Source organism: Phyllostomus hastatus, unplaced genomic scaffold (genome assembly GCF_019186645.2).
Source record: "Phyllostomus hastatus isolate PE091 unplaced genomic scaffold, TTU_PhHast_1.1 phas_contig_86, whole genome shotgun sequence".
NCBI lineage: Eukaryota > Metazoa > Chordata > Mammalia > Chiroptera > Phyllostomidae > Phyllostomus > Phyllostomus hastatus.
In genome coordinates this window covers 81,390,348-81,403,783 of record NW_025333977.1, presented here as the reverse complement: position 1 = coordinate 81,403,783, position 13,436 = coordinate 81,390,348, and the positions used below count along the sequence as shown (strand labels likewise).

The following is a 13,436-nucleotide window of genomic DNA, read 5'->3' as shown; positions in this document are numbered from 1 at the left end:
AAAACTTCAAAAATAAGTGCATTACATTTGTTGTAAAGTTTAATAACTGCACAATCAGAAAACAATGTTAATGGAAGATTGTGTGAGGTTACTGCTTATTAGGACAATTTTTACTTTAAAAATGTTCTTGAAAATATGTAGTTGTAAGGACAAAATTATTAATTCAATGAAGAGTGAAGTTATTAAAGTTTAAAATAGATCTGACTGTTTTTAAAAAAACATAGCATCATAACTTCATCCAGAATTTGAATGACTTTAACTGCTGTATTTAAAATGTCTATGTCTCATTTTAGAATGTAACAAAATTTCATAAACTTGAAGTTTATCAAGCCCATTGAGGGCAGCTGGCCTGGCCAGTTGCTCACCAGAGCTGTAGTATCACGGAGTCTTACTCTACACTAGGAGAGATGATGACCAGACTCTCACAAGACAACCCCTTCTTTGGGGACAAGTGTGCCATTAGAAAGATATTTTCACATTTTAATTAAAATTTGCCTCTCTTCCATTCACTGGCATGTGGTCTGCCCTCTGGAGCCATAGGAATAAACCTAATCCTTCTTCCACATGACAGCCTTGTAGGTATTTGTTGAGAGCTGTGATCCTGAAGGCTTTATCCTGCTTTTAAGCAATGAAATTGGAAACAATTAGAGTAGATTATCATAGTACAAAACCCAAAATATTTATTTTAAAGACATTATAGGTGATATCTATACCAGACATTTTGAGTGGTATATTACAAATCACTCTATATCATGATGTAATCCTAATTCTAACCAAATTTATTGAATGACTTTAGGTAATTAACCTCCCTGGATCACAAGATTGCTGTAAGGATAAAACGGGGGAGTGGGGGGAATGTACTTGAAAGTATATTACACAGTTTCAAATGCTACACAACTAAATATTATTATTTATTGTAGGACTCCCAGTCCAACAGCTAAAGAGTAAAATATGATCCATCAGCCAGGTTTTAAAAATATCTACAATCCAAATCTTCCACCGTGAGAGACTGAATACATAAATAGACAATGGCCAGACCATATATGACAATAGACTTTTGATCTACAACCTCCTCAAGAAATAGCCCAGAAAACAGTTAGCACTTGGTCAGTGACTGCCAACTTCCCCAATTTTTCTCCCTACTTCCAACTCAAGATCAATAAGAGAAAGCCAAATATGCCCCTCAAACCATAAAATATCCTGCTTCTAGTTAGTGGTCTCCTGCTTCCCATGTCACCAAGATCTAACCAGAGCATTTCTGAAACTTTCCCCTTTTCCCCCCGTAACAGGTTGCAGCCAAGAGGGGGACCCCAAATAGGGATTTGAAATGGGGTCCAGAACTCGAGGTGTTCAGGAAATACTAGGATGTCCCCACCCCCAGGTGTGGGTTGGTGGAAGGGACACATGGAGCAGGGCCATTGAGAGCTATTTTGTATAGCAACAGCTTTGCAGCTATCCTCTGGTGTGGTCATCTAACATATCTATAACCTTTAACTGGTTACATGGATATGTTAAATAGCTGTGGCCATGCTCTGAGCCAGGGGAATGGAAGTAACTTCCCCACCAAGACGTAACTAGGAGGCAGATCCTCCGAGTTACAGCACCTGCATGGGAGCTTGGAGAAGATTGGCTCCATGACATGGGGCCACACCTGCCCAGACCCACGATGGCATCCCAGTAAAGCTGGAAGGATGAGTTCTGGCATGTGTAGCCGATTGTAGGAGGAGTCGAAAATGGGGCTGCAGAGGAAGGCTGGCTTAGGGATTTAAACTGAGAAGCAGCAGCCATTGAGGGGAGAACCATGTTGCTTTAGCAGAGAACCGCCACTCAGCTCTGGCAGTTTGGCGACCCCCGCCCCAGCCCCATAGCCACTGGAGAGAGAACCACGCAGTTTTGTCTGAGTGGTGACTCCTGCAGCCACTGTGCAGAGAGGACCACGTGGCTGGAGCAGTGGAGAGAGAACCTCGTGGCTTTGCCAGAGTGGGGACCCCTGCAGCTTTAGAAGGGGGAACCACCACCCGGCTTTAGCAGAGATCCCAGTGAAACAGCTGATGGTACTGGGAACCAAGGGAGGCCTACCAGGTGAGATGCATTACTGGGAAGAATCAGGGGCTGCCTGAGGCATGGACTTCTATTTCTTTTCCTGAGATACAGTACCCCAGACTGGGCAAAGGAGGGAAGGAAGGAAGGATTCTGTGTGTTTGTGGGTGTTTTAAGGGACTTTGGGGTTTTGATGAAGACATTAGGTCACTACTTTAAGTCTGTATAGCATTAAATAAAAATTTCCTTTCCTTTTCATGAATCTTTGGCATTGAGAGATGTCTTTCCTCTGGCGGCGGACATAATGAACCTGGGGGGTTCCTTTTTGTAATAGCATATCGTCCCAGGCCCCCCTTGTTGCTCTGTAACACCACTACCTCACAAACAGAACTATAATATTAAATGCACACCAGAAGGACTATTTCTTGAAGTTTCAGAGGACTCATCTACAGTATTTGTAATCAACTTGTGTCTGTTCTATATAAACTTTTTCTTCTTTTGCTATGCTTGATGTATACTCCAGGTGAATATCTTAACACTGTACCTGACTCTCTATAGTGCAGAATTCCCCTTGACACAGGAAAAATAATTGGGGTGGACTATATTAAAGTTCAGATATATTCTACCAATCTGTTAGCCAAACTTCCCCAGAGCTAGAACAAATATAAGCTCAAGTCCTTTTCATAATCTGTACTAAATCTTGTAACATTCCTATTCTGCCAGTAAAGAAACTAAATGGACAAAAGTATTGATTTGTTCAAGATCTCAGGGACATCAATACAATTGATGTTCCTCCCTTCCCATTAGTATCTAATACTAAATACTCTCCTGTCAGCAGTTCTTCCCCAACCACCTGCTTCACTGTAGAGGATTATTGCTCTTTCTTGGTGTGTCCCAACACCAGAACAGTCAACATTTTTTTGCCTCACTGGAGAGGACAATACATGGACAGGTAGGTCCAAAGAGTTCCCTGAAGCCCATCTTATTTTCCTATGTCCTTAATCAAGAATTAAAAGATCCCAATTTCCCTTATGATTCAGTTTTGATATAAGATATAGATGATTTCCTACTTTGTTCAGATAAGCCTTGTAAAAAGGATTCCACTTACTTGTTCTCAGCCTTAGCAGAAAATGGAAATACAATTTCAAAAAATGTAAATTACAATTTTGCCAAAATATAGTCCATAATTTAAGGCATGACCTTTTCAAAGAGGGGAAGACATTCTCTCACAACACCCTAGAGACTATTCAAACTTATCCTAGACTCCTCGAAAAAGTACAATTGAGATAATGTCTAGGTCTCACTGGGTATTTCAGAGAGTGGGGGCAGATTTTTCTGAGATTGTGACATCTTTTAATGAAATGGCTAAATCTTCAGTAAGAATCTTTTTTTTTTGAGAGCCCAAGTATTAAGCAAGTCTTCTATTTCCAAAGAATGGATAAACTAAAAGGGGGAGAGAAAAGAGGGCGTTTCGGCCGTTCATTATACTACCATTCATAGGTTATCTCGCATAGTAGTCTCTGCCCTCAGTCTTACTGTTGGATGTGCCACCCATCACTGCACCCTCTCCATATAAACCTCTGGAATATTCTAGTGTTACCAAATTAAATCATAGGGAATTATAACCAATGGTGGTTCTACTTGAACCGACATGGACAAAAGACTTTAAATACATTAACTTATGATTTTACTAGTTTTCCTTCTCCCAGAACAGAATGAATGATTACAATGTATCTATCAGGCCCCACGTAACTCTAAATTTGAATTTTAAAAACTTTATAGCATGATGAGTCAAATACTTGCACTTGGAAGAGACTAATAGAGACCCCAACATGCAAGGCCTTGGTTCTGACTTCATGTTGTGACCATCTTTTTCATGTATGTCCTTCATGAAGTGCCTCTACAAGGTTACTACTTCCTTTGCAGCCAGGACACATGGTCTTGTTTGCATGAGGCTAATACTTCATGCACTTCAGTAATAGTATTCCAAGACTTGTTTATACCTAGAGACTATAATTCTATAAACAGCCAAGGATATAAATTCAGACTCAGATACCAGCTTTGAAAGAATGCCACCCTTGATTGTTCAGGTACTCTACCTGGAAGAATTACTGACTGTTTATCCTAACAATCAGAGCAGTCTTCCTGATGGTGAAAATTATACAAATAGAAAAGGCTGTAATAATCTTATTATTAACTTTGGCAGAAGTTATTAATGATACTACTTCATCCACAGGTGGAATACAGATGAGTCTTAACTCATTGCCATGAGCAGTGGTAGACAGTTGCATTGCTCTTTATTTATTGTTTGCTAGTCGTGGTGGTGTCTGTGCCACTGCCAATACTTCTTGGATTAATGAAACAGTCATGGTAGAGTAAGTTATGCATTATCTCAAGGATAAAGCTACTTGACCCTCTAAATTTGCTCTTCATGACCTATGGGATTTATTCTTTTGGCTCAGGTTGGGCAATTGGGGTTCCTGAATCTGAAGCATCTTATAGGAACCATTAGTTGTTATAATTTTTGTTATAATGGCCATGATGTTGGTCCATTGCATTCTGCCTAGAGTCTTAAATGCATCTGTGCACCTGCTCTCTTGTCAGATGATTGCCATGAGGGTACAACAGTAAAAAGGTCAAGAAGATCTCTACTGTATTGTACAGTAGACTATGGAGACAACTGGATAATCCCAAATGGTGAAGATGGGGATCTCCAGCCTTCCTTGAATTGATCAAATTCTTGCAAGTGAGGATGACCAAAAGGAGGGACTGAGAGCCTGAATATTCAGATAGACAATAGCCAGACCATACATAAGAACAGAACTTGACCCACAACCTCTGCAGCAATCAGGCCGGGAAGCCAAATCATAGCCTCTGCAGCAATCAGAATGGTTATGATTTGGTCATGGTTGGCAGCTTCCCTATTTTTTGTTTTTCACTACGAACCAGAGATCCATATGATTTATATCCAAGTTTAGGTATTTTTACATTTAAAAAATCAGAAAATACAAAAAGAATGATTCATCTCAGTAGTAGTCAAGATAAGTCTTCTCAATGTTAAAAAAAAATCAATGTTATAAAAATATAAGTAGTTGTGGAAACAAAAACTATGAACATGAGAGTAAACAGAGACTATTCAGAGCTTGATATAGGAAGGATTTCAGCCACCACCATTTGTGTTTAGCAGAGACTCAAAAACAGGAGGGATGTGGACGAGGTTTACAGTAAAACAAAGAGAAGACTTCAGAAACACTCTGATTGGAAGATGGAGGTGTGCTAAATAGAAGCAGGAAATCTTATGGCTTATAAAGCATATCTGGCTCCTATTTGGACCACTCAGAGAAAGCTAAATAAAGAGGTTTCCTGAGGTATAATTGACATATAACAAACCCCACATATTTAACACATATGTGTCAACTGTGTTATATATATACACATTACCTGTGTATTCACCATGCTCTAAAGTTTCCTTCCTCCTTAAAATCTCTCTTCCTTCCTTCCTGCTTCCTTTCTACTCCCAAGCAAGCTCTGGTCTGTTTTCTGTCATGATATTAGTTTTCATTTTCTAGAGTCTTATATAAATAGACCTACACAGTATGTGTCTTCCTTCTTCCTTCTCCCACCTCCTCCGCCTCCTCTCTCTGGCTTTTTTCACTCAACATAATTATTTTGTTACATGAATTTTGTTGAAATTCTGCACTTATGTTCTTGTGGGGTATTGGTCTGTAGTTTTCTTTTTTGGTAATGCCTCTCTTTGGTTCAGCTATCAGGGTAATTTTGGCCTCATAGAATGAGTTAAGAAGAATTCCTTCTTCAATTTTTTAAGTGTTTATGTAGAATTAGTGATATTCACCCCCCTCCCCTGCAAATGTTTGGTAGAATTCACTGCTGAAGCCATCTGGGCCTCTGGTTTTTTTTTAACTGCAAAAAAACTGCAGTTTTTTTTTAACTGCAGGGTTATTCAGTTTATCCAAACATTTTTTAGAAAGCTTGGTAATTTATGTCTTTAAAGGAGTTTGTTCACTTTATCTGTATTGTCAAATTTACTGACATAAAGGTGTTCAAAATATTATATTGTTCTTTTAGTACCTGTAGAATCTGTTACCTCTTATTTCTGATATTAGTAATTTATATGCATTTTTACAGATTAACTTGTTTAGAGGTTTATCAATTTAATCACTCTTCCCATAGTTCAGCTATTACTTTCATTGGTTTTCTCTCTTATTTTTGCTTTTCTATTTTATTGATTCAGCTTCAACCTTTCTTATTTCTTTCTTCTTTGGATTTAACTTGATCTCTTTTATCTAATTTCTAAAAGTAGAAGCTGATGTCATAGATTTGGGAACTTTTCTCATATAAATGTTTAGTGCTATAAGTTTCTCTTGAAGTACTATTCTCAGTTACATTCCACAATTTATGATATGCTGTATTTCATTTTCATTCAGTTCAAAATATATTCTACTTTCCATTTTGATTTCTTGTTTGATTAATGGCTTAGTTAGAAGTGTATATTTTTCCCCCAAATTTTGAGGTACTCATCCAAAAATTATGCTATTGATTTCTGATTTAATTTCATTGTGGGTAGAGAGCATACCTACTATGAATTGAATGCTTTGTAAAAAATATATATTTCATTGATTATGCTATTACAGTTGTCCCATATTTTTCTCCACTTTATTCCCCTCTGCCCTGCACTGCCCCTCCCACCAGCATTCCCCCACCTTAGTTCATGTCTATGGGTTGTATATAAAAGTTTTTTGGTTTCTCCATTTCCTATACTATTCTTAACCTCCCCCTGTCTATTTTGTACCTACCATTTATGCTTCTTATTCCCTGTACCTTTTCCCCCATTTTCCTCCCTCCCCTCCCTGCTGATAATCCTCCATGTGATCTCCATTTCTGTGATCCTGTTCCTGTTCTAGTTGTTTGCTTAGTTTGTTTTTATTTTTGTTTTTGTTTTTAGGTTCAGCTGTTGATAGTTTTGAGTTTGTTATCATTTTACTGTTCATATTTTTGATCATCGTCTTTTTCTCAGATAGTCCCTTTCACATTTCATATAATAAGAGCTTGGTGATGATGAATTCCTTTAACTTGACCCTTATCTGGAAAGCACTCTATCTGCCCTTCCATTCTAAAGGATAGCTTTGCAGGGTAGAGTAATCTTGGATGTAGGTCCTTACCTTTCATGACTTGGAATACTTCTTTCCAGCCCCTTCTTGCCTGCAAGATTTCTTTTGAGGAATCAGCTGATAGACTTATGGAAATTCCTTTGCAGGTAACTGTTTCCTTTTCTCTTGCTGCTTTTAAGATTCTCTCCTTATCTTTAATCTTGGGTAATGTAATTATCATGTGCATTGGTGTGTTCCTCCTTGGGTCCAGTTTCTTTGGGACTCTCTGAGCTTCCTGGATTTCCTGGAAGACTATTTCCTTTGCCAGATTGGGGAAGTTCTCCTTCATTATGTTTTCAGATAAGTTTTCAATTTCTTCCTTTTCTTCTTCTCTTTCAGGCACCCATGTGATTTGGATGTTGGAACATTTAAAGTTATGCTGGAGGTTCCTAAGCCTCTCCTCCTTTTTTTGAATTCTTGTTTCTTCATTTTGTCTTGGTTGAATGTTTATTTCTTCCTTCTGCTCCAAATCATTGTTTTGAGTTCTGGTTTCCTTTCTTTCACTGTTGGTTCCCTATACATTTTCCTTTCTTTCACTTTTCATAGCTTTCACTTTTTCCTCTGTTTTGCAACCATACTCTGTCATTTCTGTGAGTATCCTGATTACCAGTGTTTTGAACTGTGCATCTGATAGGTTGGCTATCTCTTCATTGCTTAGTTGTATTTTTTCTGGAGCTTTGATCCGTGTTTTCATTTGGGTCATTTTTTTTTTTTGTCTTGGCACACCTGTTACATAGTAAGGGGCAGAGCCTTGGGTATTTGCCAGGGTGGGGCAACCTACTAGGCTTCATTGTGGTACTATATGTGGAGGAGGGGTCCAAGAGGGAACAATGCTGCTAGCTCAGCTTTTGGCAGGATTTCAGTCACTTCCTCCACTACACATAAGCAAATTGGGCCCTTGTGGTACTGATTCCTGGGTGGGTTGGTTTGTATACATTCTAGGACCCTGTGGATCTCTTCAACAAACTCTCTTGTGAGACTGGGAGTTTCTCCTACCACAGCAACCCCCCACAGATGTTTTTAGTCAGATTTTGAGGCTTCATTTCCCTGCGCTGGAACCCTGGGTTGTACAGTCTGTCTCGCTCCCCAGTTGCTCATCCTGGTTTATCCACAGGCAAATGTGGGACTGCCTGCTCTGCCAGCCTCTGCTTAGCCCACCCGGTCCTCCAGCCACTGCCCCTCCTACCAGTCTGGATGAATGTTTGTTCTTTAACTCTTTGGTTGTTGGACTTCTATACTGTTCAATTTTCTGGCAGTTCTGGTTATTTTTGTTTTTAAATTTGTTATTGCCCTTCTTTTGGTTGTGTGAAGAGGCAAAGTGTTTCTACCTATGCCTCCATCCTGGCAGGAAGTTTGAGTTGAATCATTTTGCATTTACTGAAACTTGTTTTACGATATATTTCTCTCTTCTGTCCTTTATGCGACTATTGACATGCAGTTTACTTTTACATATAAACCTCACAGTACATTTTTATTGTATTTAAGTAGTCTATAACCTTTTAAAGAGATTTAAATAATAAGAAAAAGAATCTTATATATTTACCTGTTGTAGCTGTTTCTGGTGCTCTTATTGTATAGATCCAGATTCACTTCTGATATCATTTTCCTTCTGTTTCAAGTACCCATCTACCATTTCTCGTATTGAGGGTCTACTCATCGATAAATTCTATCAGTTACATGTGGAAGTGTCTTTATTTTATCCTCATTTAAAAATATTTTTGACAATTATAGAATTCTAGGTTGACAGTTTTTTTCTTTCAATATGTTTCAGATGTGTTATTGTCTACTTGTTTGTAATGCTTCTGATCAGAAATACAATATTGTTCTTAGTTTTGTTCCTCGGTAATGCCTTTCCTCCCTGGCTGCTTTTAAAATTTTTCATCCTTAATCATTGGTTCTAAGCAATCTGATGATTATGTGTGTGTGTTATATGCTGTTGAGTTGCCCCTAACTCTAGGTGACCATATGAATGAGCGATGTCTACAATATCCTGTTTTCAGCAGCCGTGCTCAGCTCCTGTGGACTCACGCCTATGGCTTCTTTTGTGGAGTCGATCCATCTCATTTTTGGTCTTCCTCTTTTCTTGATGCCTTCTCGATTATTATATACTTGATGTAATTTTCTTCATATTTTTTGTGTTTGGGGTTTTTTTTTGAGCTTCTAGAAGGCAGGTTTGTGGGTAAAGATGCTGTTAGGAGGATTGAATTAATGATTGGATCTTATGGAAGATGTCAGATTGCTGCAATGTTGTCAATGAAGTAGGAAGCAAGCTCACTGAAAGAAGGTACAAAGTTGTCATTTAGGAGGCTGGGAGACTCAATGGAGCAAGGAACTGTGATACAGTCTTCAGGTATTTTGAAGGGCCTACCAGAAATTAGTGATCATGAATATAAAATCTGGTTGGCCAGTTGTTTTTCTCCTTCTGACTGTGGTTTCAAGGGAACAGGTGCTCAGTTAAGTACAGTGTTGGGAGGGTCAAGATTGTGGTTTTGTCAAGTGCTGCAGTAAGTCAGTGGGGCAGGGAGTAGAGGGCGTATGCAGGGAATGATTATATTCATTGATCATTGGATATATCTACATCAAACTTCCTTAATCAGAGCGAAAGCTATTGGAAGGTATAGGTTTTTTAAATTGTATTTTACTTTTTTGCATCTATGTGTTGAACATGTACTTGCTGATCCATGTGCGGGTGTGTCTTAATAGTAGAAAACCAAGGATTGAAGGAAGGTGTCTTATTGGAGCAAATTCACTGTTTTTCATGATGGCTTTGTGAAGTCCTTAACATGGCCTGCACAGTGCTGTCCATCCTGGCTCCAGCCTATTAAGGGCAGCTGCCCTCATGCCAAACTCCCCTGATCTCTGAACTCCAAATATACTGGACTTTTCCTCATGCTTTGCACTTATCACCCACGTTTGCATATGTGGCTCCCTCTGCTTTTTAGCTTTTCTGAATAATTCAAATATTTGTATAAGCTTAGTATCTATTTAATATGCCTACTTCTTAGCACTTGTCACAGTTTTAGTTTTACATTTGTTTCACTGACAGCTGTTTGCTGCTATGCTTTAAGCTTCCTGTGGACAGGGACCTTGCCTGTTTTTACACCCTGTTAAATCTAGCAGTCTTTGGCACACTGGTAATAAACATTTTCAAGTAAAGAGGTGAAAGCGAGTAAATGTGGTATGTGAATCTTGGTGTGGAGAGCAATATCTTTCTTCTAGAGAATTCACAACAAATTGGGTAATGCTACATGCCAACCTCCAAAGCTTTGCCTCAAACCCTGCGTGCGCAGGGAACTTGGGACAAATGCAGAGCACCGGAGGAACTTTCAGTCCCACGAACTATGGGAGGCGCCTGCGCACTGGCCTTGCCGGAAGTACGCATGAGAGTGGGTGGGACCCGGTAACCTAGGCAACGTCCCCGGAAGCGGCGGGTGGCGTTTGGTTGTGGCGGGCCGAGCTGTTCTGGTTCCTGCAGTGTTTGGTGGCGGAAAGCAGCAGTCAGGAAACGACAAAGCAGGTTGTGATGACCAGGCGGAGCCCTGCAGCCTTCACCTGCTCCGAGCGTTAGGGACCCGGCTACAGTCGGGCGGTAGTGGCCTTGGGTAGAGGATCATTACTACGGAAAGGGCACCCACGACTCTGCTTTGAGGGTGTCTGTGCGTTTCAGGAGGCGTGCCTGGGTGCGTTAGTGTCTAGCACGCTCCGCTTTCGGGCACTTCTGCACAGAGCTAGAAGTTAGAGGGACCCTATTATAGCATCCAAGCAGTTTACAGTCTAGCGAGAGAAACACTAGCCGACGTCCTCCGGACCGGGAGGGTTATTTAATGCGATTGGATGGTCAGAGTTTATCAGGAGGAGGGGCCGCTGGAATGTTTTGAGGAGTGACTGGGAGTTTACCCAGTGGATAAGGAAATGAAAGGCTGAAGGGTGTTCCAAACGGAGCGCAAAGAATGGTTAAACCTGACTTTGAGGCGAGATCTTTGTTTTAGGGTGTAGGGGAGATTTGGGAGGAAAAAGATTGGAAAGAAAGGTCAACCAGGCCGGGCCACACGGGGAGGAAGGGACGGCGGGTGGGGGAGAGAGGCTCTGAGTGCCTAGAAGAGTTGGATTCTTCTTCGGGGCGGGGGGAAGGACTGTTAAACTCTTTTGAGCTGTACTGTAGTCGTTTATCAGGATAATAGTGATGGAAGGGACGACTGGTTTTTCTTTGATCAGTTTTCTGTCCCCCAGAGTGGGTTTGCTAAATCCCATCATAACTCTTGCTTAAAATCCTTAAGTGACTTTCTTGCAAGTTCATGATCTGGTCCCTGCCTTTCTTTCATTCTCTTTCTAGCCTCTCATCATTGCAGATCTTTGTTAGTCAAACTGAACTTCTCACAGCTTTTTAACCCCCCCTGCCCTGCCCTGCCCTGCCCAGCATTCTTTCATCCTCTTCTAACTTTTATTAGTACTTCAGCTCTCAACTTAAACATTTTGGGGGTAATTCGAGAGAATAGGCAGGCTTTTCTTATTGTGTATAGTGAGGTATTTCCATGACACTGAGTTTACTTCACACATTTCCCTTTTATTACAATTATTCATTTAATTGTGGTCTTATAAACTCTAAGCTCTGTGAGTGTGCAGACTACTTTCTGCTGAATCTGGTGGCTGGTTCTTGGCATGTGGTTTCAAAATATTTGTTGATTCTCGTATGTGCTGTGACCTGGAATCGAACCTGCAACTTTGGTGTGTGGGGACAACACTGACCAAAATTATATGTGGATGATGGAGTGAGTGAGTGAATGAGTGAAAGGAAGATCAGTTAGGAGAAATAATGAGGGCCTGGACAAAATCATTTGCAGTAGAGATGTAGAGGAAGGGACAGATAAGGGAGGGCATTTTAGGGCAAGAATAGGTTCTGGTATCTGATTGGCTATGAGACAAGAAGGAAGAGAAGGTGATGCTAAGGGAAGAGGAGCATCAAGAAGGATGGTAATTTTGTAGGTTGAGCTGAATTCAGCATTTATTAAGCAAGCCAGTCAAATATCAAGTACTAGAGGTGAGCAGTGAGGACGGCATGGGAAATAAGCTGTATTTTGACTGTTTGAGATGGGAGATGCGCACAGAAGGGAGTTGGAAATGAACATTTGATGTGTTGAGGAAAGAGGAATTCTTGATTTGTGATTCATTTCATTTGTGTGCCCAACACATTCATAACTTTGCGAGGGAGTGGGTGAGATCAGTGAGGGAAGATGTGATCTAGAAACTAAGCTCCATGAGAGCTGGCACCATATGAGACTTGTTTACTATTGTATCTTAGTGTGCATCCAGGGCCTGGTGTGTGGTAGACTCTCAGAAACAATTGCAGGATGAAGAGAGATGGTCTCCAGCGGGAAGAAAAGAGGACTGGTATAGAACTGGGTGAGGATCTTGATTATATTGTATGTGAGGAGGGGCCAATGGAGCCTGCAGAAAAATGGAGAAAAGAAAAAGAGAGAAACCAGGAGAAAGAGTGTTGTGGAAGCCAAGGGAGGGGAGACTTCCAGGAGTGGTAGTCTGTATGTAGAGCTGGAAAGGCCTGAGAAATTAGAAGGGAGCAATATTTTTAGTAATTAGGAAGCTATTAATATTTTAGATTTTCTAGGCTGTGCTAATTATTTGGCTCCTTAGCACTGTAAAACATCAGAATTTCTCCAGTCTCACATGTCAGCATGTAAACTATAGCTCTTTTATGATACCCGGTTTCTGTAAGTGGCACAAAATCTTTTTGCTAGAAGACCACAAAGTCTGATCCTGGGTTAAGAAAAATGAGGTCACCATTATTGGTTATGTTCAAGGCCGTACTTTTCAGTGCAAAGGTGGTCCCCGTGTTGCAAAAGTTTGGAGTGTAATTGGGACTTAGTAAACAGAATTGGTGAAATACTCCTCTCCTTTATGAAGGCTGGTGAAAGGAAGTCCAGAAGAGAGACAGCAGCTTGGCTACACCTTTGTGATTTTACCGTACACGGGCTGGAATTTAGTGTTGGCCAGTATGTTTGTTTCCTATGCTGCGTAACAAATGATCACACACTTAGTGACTTAAAACAGGATTCACTCTTCATCTTACCACATATGTGGGTCGGGAGTTTGGACATGGTTTAACTGGAGACTCTGTAGGGTCTCACAAAACTGTGACTAAGGTGTCGGCAGTCCGCAGTGCAGTTTCCTCTGGAGACGCAACTTGGGAAAAGTCTGCTGCCAGGTTTGCCT

At 40.5% G+C, this 13,436-nt stretch overlaps 1 protein-coding gene across 5 annotated transcripts in view; it reads left to right on the top strand.

Annotated features, from left to right (window-relative positions):
• The first annotated feature begins 10,631 nt into the window (after nucleotides 1-10,631).
• The window catches only part of SPICE1 (spindle and centriole associated protein 1), a 56,666-nt gene continuing 53,861 nt past the window's right edge, over nucleotides 10,632-13,436 (top strand). For 4 of the 5 annotated variants that reach the window (XR_006787226.1, XR_006787227.1, XR_006787225.1 and 1 more), the window contains exon 1: nucleotides 10,632-10,725. The gene's annotated coding sequence lies outside the window, so the exon portion shown is untranslated. The other variant, XM_045851994.1, reaches the window with a different exon arrangement.